The sequence below is a fragment of the Saccopteryx leptura genome, chromosome 1 (assembly GCF_036850995.1).
Source record: "Saccopteryx leptura isolate mSacLep1 chromosome 1, mSacLep1_pri_phased_curated, whole genome shotgun sequence".
NCBI lineage: Eukaryota > Metazoa > Chordata > Mammalia > Chiroptera > Emballonuridae > Saccopteryx > Saccopteryx leptura.
The window spans coordinates 358,570,659-358,579,348 of record NC_089503.1 but is presented as its reverse complement, the minus strand read 5'-3'; the positions used below and the strand labels follow the sequence as shown (position 1 = coordinate 358,579,348).

The window sequence follows — 8,690 nt, the reverse complement described above, 5'->3', positions numbered from 1 at the left end:
GAGAGAGAAAGAGAGAGAGAAAGAGAAAGGAGCAGAGGAGCAGGAGGCATCAACTCGCGTATGTGCCTTGACCAGACAAGCCCAGGGTTTCGAACCAGTGACCTCAGCATTCCAGGTCAAGGATCTATGCACTGCACCACCACAATCCTTTATATCTATATGGCTATTCAAATCAGTTTATCAATTTCCACACACACAAAATAATCTACTCTAATTTTTATTGAAATTGTCTTAAATCCATAGATCAATTTTCAGAGAACTGAATTCTTAACAATATTGAGTCTTCTACTCATTGAGTACAGTATTAACTTCATTTATATAGCTCTTCTTAAAATTTGTCTCAGTAATAGTCTGCATATTTTAGTGCACAGATAGCACACATATTTCGTCAGATTTATCCTTAAGTATTTTCTATTTATGTTGCTTTCTAATATTTTAATTTTTTTTATTTTTATTGCTGACATGTAGAAATGAAATTGAACTGTATATTGACCTAGTTGACTGAAACTTTTTTTTTTTTTGTATTTTTCTGAAGCTGGAAATGGGGAGAGACAGTCAGACAGACTCCCGCATGACACTATCTTTATTAAGTGATCAAGATGAATATTACCCATAGGAAGACATATTGGCATCATGTATATTGTGAGAAAGGCACATCACCTCATTGGTGCCATCCATAATTTCAGTGTAATCCATGAAAATTATCAAAGAATCACAATTTGAGTGTCATTCTAAAAAGCTCATATCAGTATTCTTCAAAAGTGTCCTGGTCATGAAATGCAAGAAAGATTAACTTTTACAGTTCAAAGGTAGTTAAGGACCTATGACAACTACATGAAATATGGGATCCTGGATTGGATCCTAGAAAAGAAATCAGTTATGAAAAGTGAATAAGTTCTAGAGCTCTATTAAATAATATGGTGCCTATAGAGAGCGACATTTTATTATATACTTAAAATTTACTAAGAGGGTAGATATTATGTTAACTGTTCTATCACACACACAAATAACTAGTAATAATAACAATAATAATAATAAAGGGAGTAGGAGGCAACTTTTAGAGGTGATAAATATATCTATGGCCCTGCTGGTGGTGATGGTTTCATGGGTGTATATTATCCCCAGACTTATTGAATTATATACATTAAACATATACAGCTTTTTACATGTCAGTCATACCTGAATAAAGAAGTTTATGAAAAATAAAACCTGAAATATCTGAATAAAGTATGTTGTTTACTAGATAGCTTTGCATCAATATTAGTTTCTTCATTTTGCTTATAATACCATGGTTATATAAGATTTTTTTTTTTTTTTTTTTTTTTTTTTTTTTTTTTTTCCGAAGCTGGAAACAGGGAGAGACAGTCAGACAGACTCCCGCATGCGCCCGACCAGGATCCACCTGGCACGCCCACCAGGGGGCGACGCTCTGCCCACCAGGGGGCGATGCTCTGCCCATCCGGGGCGTCGCTATGTTGCAACCAGAGCCACTCTAGCACCTGAGGCAGAGGCCACAGAGCCATCCCCAGCGCCCGGGCCATCTTTGCTCCAATGGAGCCTTGGCTGCAGGAGGGGGAGACTTAGAGGAAGGAGAGGGGGAGGGGTGGAGAAGCAGATGGGCACTTCTTCTGTGTGCCCTGGCCGGGAATCGAACCTGGGACTTCTGCACGCCAGGCCGACGCTCTACCACTGAGCCAACCGGCCAGGGCCCTGAAACTTTTCTAAATGAAAATTTATTAGTTTTAATAATTATTTTGTAGAGTATGTAAGATTTTATATATTTTACTATTTTAGTTTTTCTTATTTAATGCAGAAGTTTTCATTTCTTTTTCTTAACCTATTGTATTAACTACAACCTCTCACACAGTATTGAAAAGAAGCAGTGAATGGGAATATTCTTGCCTGGCACCTAATATTAGAAGCATTCAATCATTTAGTTTTAAAATTTATGAATGGTAATAGAAGGATGCTTGACTTGGGGTGGTGAACACACAGTACAGTTTTATTGTTTTTCTTTTTTTGTGTATGTGTGAATGAGATAGAGACAGAGAGAGAGACAGAGAAAGGGACAGATAGACAGGAAGAGAGAAAGATAAGAAGCACCAATTCTTTGTTGCAGCACCTTAGTTGTTCATTGATTGCTTTCTCATATGTGCCTTGACTGAGGGGCTACACCAGAGCGAATGACCCCTTGCTCAAGCCAGTGACCTTGGGTTCAAGCTGGTGATCCTTGCTCAAACCAGATGAGCCTGCACTCAAGCTGACGAGCTCAGGGTCCTTCACGTCCCGGTCTGATGCTCTATCCACTGTACCACTGCCTGGTCAAGCTGTTTTTTATTTTTTAAGTCCATATTAACTAACTGATGAACTATCTAATTCCCTTAACTATAGCTATTTCTTTTTCTTTTCATGGAATATTTCAGATATAGTTAAAATATATTGGAAGATAATTTTTGTGTTCATCATTTCATTCAAGTTCCCTGCACTAAGATTTTGGTGACTGTGCTGTATCATCAGTATGCCTACTATAAACCCAGGAGTCACAGGAGAGCAGACAACTGTTCCTCCATTTAAATTCCTACATTGTTGAAATTTGTTTTGTTTGGCTTCTCAGATGCCTCGGCCCATGCTCAGAAAATGAGAGATTACAGGTCAGTTTTATGACCTTTTAACTATTCCTTTAATATTATTTCTCATGGCTCCTTCTGTCTATTTTACAGGAAAGAAAAATAATTCTTTTAATGGTTAGCTTTTTTAAAAACTTTTTTTTTATTTAGATGATCTCCACATAGTCCATTTTTTATTTGGTTCCACATATTGCTCTATAGCGGCATTGTTCAAGGATCTCAGTGTGTCCTCAATGCCCTTTTTATGGTCGGCAAGCTTAAACTATTTTCATAAATAATATTAGAATGTTGTTTGTCTTTTTTTGCCTCAGTTATTCCACTGCCTTTGTAATATATGATGGGATTGCAGCAGATTGTATGTTTTATTAGATATGAGGCTCCAACTTCTATTAAGTGACACATTAAAGAAATTTGAGAAAATATAAAACAATGAGTAAATATAAAACAATTCTACTCTCTCTACTATTTTATTTATTTGTTGGGGAAATAATTATTTTTTTCATAAAGACTATAGTATTTATATGAACAGATAATGGGTTTGTTACTGATATTGTAAAATTAATTTATAATTATATTTTAAAGTTTTGTTTTAATTTCTATTATAGTAAATGTCTATATATATGTATGTGGTGGCGTGCTAGAACTGGTTTGCACATGCTTTCAAAGGTGATTATGCACATCTCTTTCCAAAGTGTATTCAGTGGCGTCCCATCGGTAGCTTGCAATTGAATGTGGTGGACGTATTAGCACCACAGAAATCAGCAAATGTTACACAAATTAGAGTTTGTTCCAATCACCACCCCCTCTTTCTTGAGAGCCTGTTATTAAATATTTACCATGTCATTGGATATAACCCACATGATTAAAAGATTTTTGGTTTCTTGAAACCAATATGTTTGAGAACTGTGGCTCCACAGTACCCTTAAATGCAGTTTGGAAAATAATGAATGCTTTATTAACAAAATCTTCTCATATCCAACTTCCAAACCGCTTCAGCAATTTGTAGAAACATAGCGCACAGGCGTGCATTGTTCTGTGGCGTTTTCAATAAAAGTTTTAGATGTTTAATTCTTTAAAGAAAACAAAAACCCAATAAAATTATTACACATTTCTTATTTTTAAAAACCTATATTCTTGACTCTTTTCAGAGAATATAGAAATTGCATTTTGTTGTAATAGAAAGATATGCACACTATGTATGTTATTATAGCGTGTCAGAGTGTTTTAAAGAAAATAACCAACCATTAGAAATTAAAGTATTGTGAACTTTAGTTTTGGTCCCACCACCTACTAGATATTTGATTTAACTGACTCTTTTTAAAAATGGACTCTTAGTAGAGCAAAATTGGCCAATTATTTTTACTGGTTGAAAAGTTAGGATAATTGTATTACTACTACCCAAATCACAGGTGTATTTTAAATATTATTTAAAAGATTAATGTTAAAGTACTCTGAATATAAATAGTGCTTTACAAATATACTGTAATAAAATATTAATGAATATAATATTATTATTAAAACAATAAAAATAAATTATATAAATCTATCTTTAAAGAACTGAAAGCCCCTGACCTGTGGTGGAAAGTAGATAAAGCGTCAACCTGAAACACTGAGGTCACTAGTTTGAAACCTTGGGCTTTCCTGGTCAAGGTACATATGGGAAGTGAGTTGATGCTTTATGCCCCTCCCCCACTTCTTTCTCTCTCTCCTTTCTCTAAAATGAATAAAAATAATTAAAGAAAGAACTATGATAACTATTACTCAGTTGTTTATTAATTAAAATTAGTTTTATTAGACAATAAATAACTTTAGTTATTATTTTATTTAAATAAAATGTACTTATACCTTTCATTCTTTGAAAATAAAGTATATTGTGAATATTTTTATTTCTATTATAAAACAATAAGATATAAATAATTATATAGCCATCTATATCTATAAGTATTAATAATGCAATAATTAATTTATGGATGTGCACATATTTATAACATTACTAGTATGAAATATTTTTTCATTGCAAAAATAGTCAAAGACTCAAGATAAAATTGCAGATAAATGGTCCTAATGTGCAGGATAATAAAAAGTTTTTAAATTTTTATATTTAAATGGACATGTTATAAAATTTAATACATTATTTGAAACTAGTACAATTTTACTTTCAGAAACTAGCACAGTGCTGGGAAGTTGTAGATTAAATAAATATTTGTCAAACTCAGGAATGGGTCTGCTTATACTAATATATTATCATTTTTAAATGAGTATTTTGAAGTATGGAAACTTTATATTTTGAAGATGCCAAATAGACATGAATTTTAAAATATTAAGCTAAGGTTTACAATGCTTTTCATAATAAAACTCATTTTTCATGGGATGACAGGGAGGAAATTGAAATCTGTTGCTCATTTTATAGCTGAGCAAACTTCTAAGAGGTAAACATTCATTATTTCATATGTTTCCCTTTGTAAATAATTTATTTAAGACTTGTGGGATTTAGCAATCTATATTAATGAATATGCATCCTTTATGAAGTGACATTTTTTTGGTGATATTTAAATACTGCTTAACTTTAAACTCTACCATTGCAGTTTTATTACAGCTCATACAGTTGATTTTTTTTTTTTTTTTGCTGCTGATTGACCCTTGACAAAATATTAAAATGTCAGAAGGTTAAAAGATGAACCAAAAAACATGTATATATAATATAACATACAGAAACAGACAACACTGTGTTGATAGCCAGAGGGACAGAGGGTGGGCGAGGTAGAGGTGGGCAAAGAAGGGGGAAATGAGGAGGAAAAGAGACTTAGCTTGGGAGTGGAGGGCACACTGTACGGTGCACAGGTGGTGTTTTATTGGGTTGTACATTTGAAACCTGAATGGTTTTACAAACCAATGTCATCCCAATACATTCAGTTAATAAAAAATACAAGAACAAAATGTTACAAAAATTATGACTCCACATATTTATTATTGATCATCAGACATACAAAGAAATTAATTCTCATTAATTTCTTTGTAAATATATCACTTAATGAAATATATACTAATAATCTTTTTTAGTTTAGTCTTTTATCTTTGGCTTTTATTTTCTTACGAGAACTAATTTAATTTGCAATGTATTGTAATTGGAATAATATGGAATTCCCGTTCATGTTAATGATGATAATGTTTTAGAAACAACTTCAACCTAACAATGATATATTATATAAAAAGATATTTATTCATACACATATGTATGCTAAATACTAATTTATATTAAAATTATAAAATGAACACAATTGCTTACTAGGTTTTCATTACAAAATTTCAAAAATAACTGGTTTCTGAAAGCTAGGCTTTAAGGCAGTATTTCCGCATTACTATGTTTTATTAGTGGTATATTTAAGTAGAATTCTTTAAAAATTATTATTCTTATTATTTAAGTGAAAGAAGGAGAGATAGCGAGGCAGTCTCTCACATGTGCTGTGACTGGGATCCACTCAGCCACACTATTTAGGACCAATACTTGAGTACCAAATATGGAGCTACTTTTAGTGCCTGAGGCTGAGGCACTCCAATAGAGCTATCCTCAGTGCCCAGGGCCAGGCTCGAACCAATGGTACCCCTGGCTGCAAAAGGGGAAGAGGGAGAGAAGGGCAGGGGAGGGGAGAGAAGCAGATGGTCGCTTCTCCTGTGGGTCCTGACCGAAATTGAACCTCGGAAGTCCATAGGCTGGCCAATGTTTTATTCACTGAGCCACAGGCCAGGGCTTAATTTTTTTAAGGTTAAGAAAATCTCTGATGATGATAATACAAGTGAATGACAACAAATCGTATTTCATAAAGCTTTATATTTTATGAGTCAAATTTTTATCTTTATTTTATTAACTGATTTGCAAGTAAATCTCATAATAATAAAAAATTTACTTGAATCAACTGCAGTTTTACTTATCTCACAACATACTTATTTTTATTACAGTTTTATAGTTATTATAATTTATACTACATTGATTGCAGCCTCTGTCTTGCCACATCATTGCTTTTAGTTATTCTTACCCTTGAGTTTACTAATTAGTCTACCCCGTTCATCTCTTCCTAACCCTCCTGTTCAGTTGCTATTTTGTGGAGTGCCTATTTTTTATCTGTATCTATTATAGATTACACATCATAATATTACTTTTTCCCCTCATTAATCATGCTGCTGAGTAAAAGAACATAAACAAATCTATTAAAATTATCAGACATAAATTTATCTGAATTTTTTAACTTCAGATAATACAAATGCCAGCAATTTTACATTTGAGTTTGTATTTTCACATTGTTTCAAGCATGCAATGGAATGTATAGTCCTTATAGATAATTTTTTAAAGCATAACTTCAGATACAGACTACTTCAAATTCTAAGTGTATGATCTTGGACAAATTAACCTTTATAGATTACAGTTCTTATTTCTAACAATTAAACTCACTAATACCACTTCTTTCACTGTGTATAAATGAAAAAATAGATTAAAGCATTTACTATCCAGTTTGGCAAAATTTGAAGCTCAAAATATGCTACTTTATTTTATTTTAAATATAGTAAAAGTGTCACATTCATTTTTGCCCACATAATAAAATTTAATGCCTTTGGTTTTTATTATATGATTTTAGAAGTTATTAGATAAAGCATCTAAGGTAAATTCATAGCCTTTCTTTTTCTAAATAGAAAACAAAAATAAATCTAGCAAAAAGTATGACTGATCTTTATGTATTCATTAATTTATTAATTTCAGAAACAGTGATTGCATTCCTACTACATGTCAGATGCTGCACTCAGCTCTGGTGAAGCCTAAGAAATGGCTAGGTCCCTAAAATATCTACTGGAGAAGTTCTAATATAGCAAAATAACACATTCCTTGCAATAAAATATTTTTCCTATATTAATCAGAAAGGACTATTTCTATGATAAAACTACTAGTCACCTGTAATAATATTTAGTCACCTGAAAATGTTTACTCGTTTTTATTTCACTTTTTCATACAAATAAAAAGCTATACAGAGGTAAATAGTTATTTGGAATTTATCACTATATTATGATTGACTTGAAATTTGAATATACCTGTCGTAAAAATGTTTCCCACATGTCTTCACATAAATTATATTATTTAACTCTTCTATTTTAATTGATAAATTCAATACCAACAACTCCATGTGTCATCCCTTATATTTATTCAACTTTCTCAAATGTGTCATTCAGCTGCTTAGCCCCATTAACTCATCAACTGTAAATAAATAAATATTAATAAAGGAAAAACAAACAGAATGATAGTGATAATGTGTAATTTCACAAAGAGATTTTTTTTTAACAAAACAGTTTTTATTACTCAGTGAGGATAGGGCTCAGTCCTGCTGGGCAGCTGCCTTCCTCGTGGCTGAAAAGCTGGTGCTCAGCTCCGTTCTATTCCTGTTGGCATGGGTGTGTGTTCCTGCCCCCCTCCTTTTTATGATCTTCAGGGTCCTCTTGTCCTTAGAGACCTTGAGCAGCTAGCTCCATGGCTCGCCTCTCAGAAAGATCAGAGCCACAACACTTCTGGGATAATATTTCTCATGAACTTGGTGTGCTTGGTGAGGCTCCCCACGGAGCGGCTGTGCCTTGGCTTGCTCAAGTTCTTGGTCATGTTACGGCCCTTGTTGAGACCCACGGCCATGAGTCAGTGCAGAGCCTTGGTTGACACAGAGGAAAGGTTACCTGAGGAGGATTTTTAATGATCAGGAGGAGCAAGAGAAGAGACAAATGAATACATATTTGATACCACACAAGAAATTGGCCCTGGCTGGTTGGCTCAGTGATAGAGCATTGGCTTGGGGTGTGGAGATCCTGGGTTTAATTCCCAGTCAGGACACACAGGAGAAGCAACCATCTGCTTTTCTACCCCTTCCTCTCCCCCTTTTCTCTCTCGCTCTCTCATACCCTCGTGCAGCCATGGCTCAATTGGTTCAAGTATACCATCCAGGGCATTAAGGATGTCTCTGTGGAGCCTCTGCCTCAGGCTTTAAAAATAGTTCAGTTGTGAGCATGGCCCCAGAAGGGCAGAGCGTCGGC

General features: G+C 33.7%; 1 pseudogene; it reads right to left on the bottom strand.

The window, feature by feature from the left end:
• Positions 1–7,987: 7,987 nt before the first annotated feature.
• On the bottom strand, positions 7,988–8,295 carry LOC136389532 (large ribosomal subunit protein eL36-like; annotated as a pseudogene).
• Between the last annotated feature and the right edge of the window lie 395 nt (positions 8,296–8,690).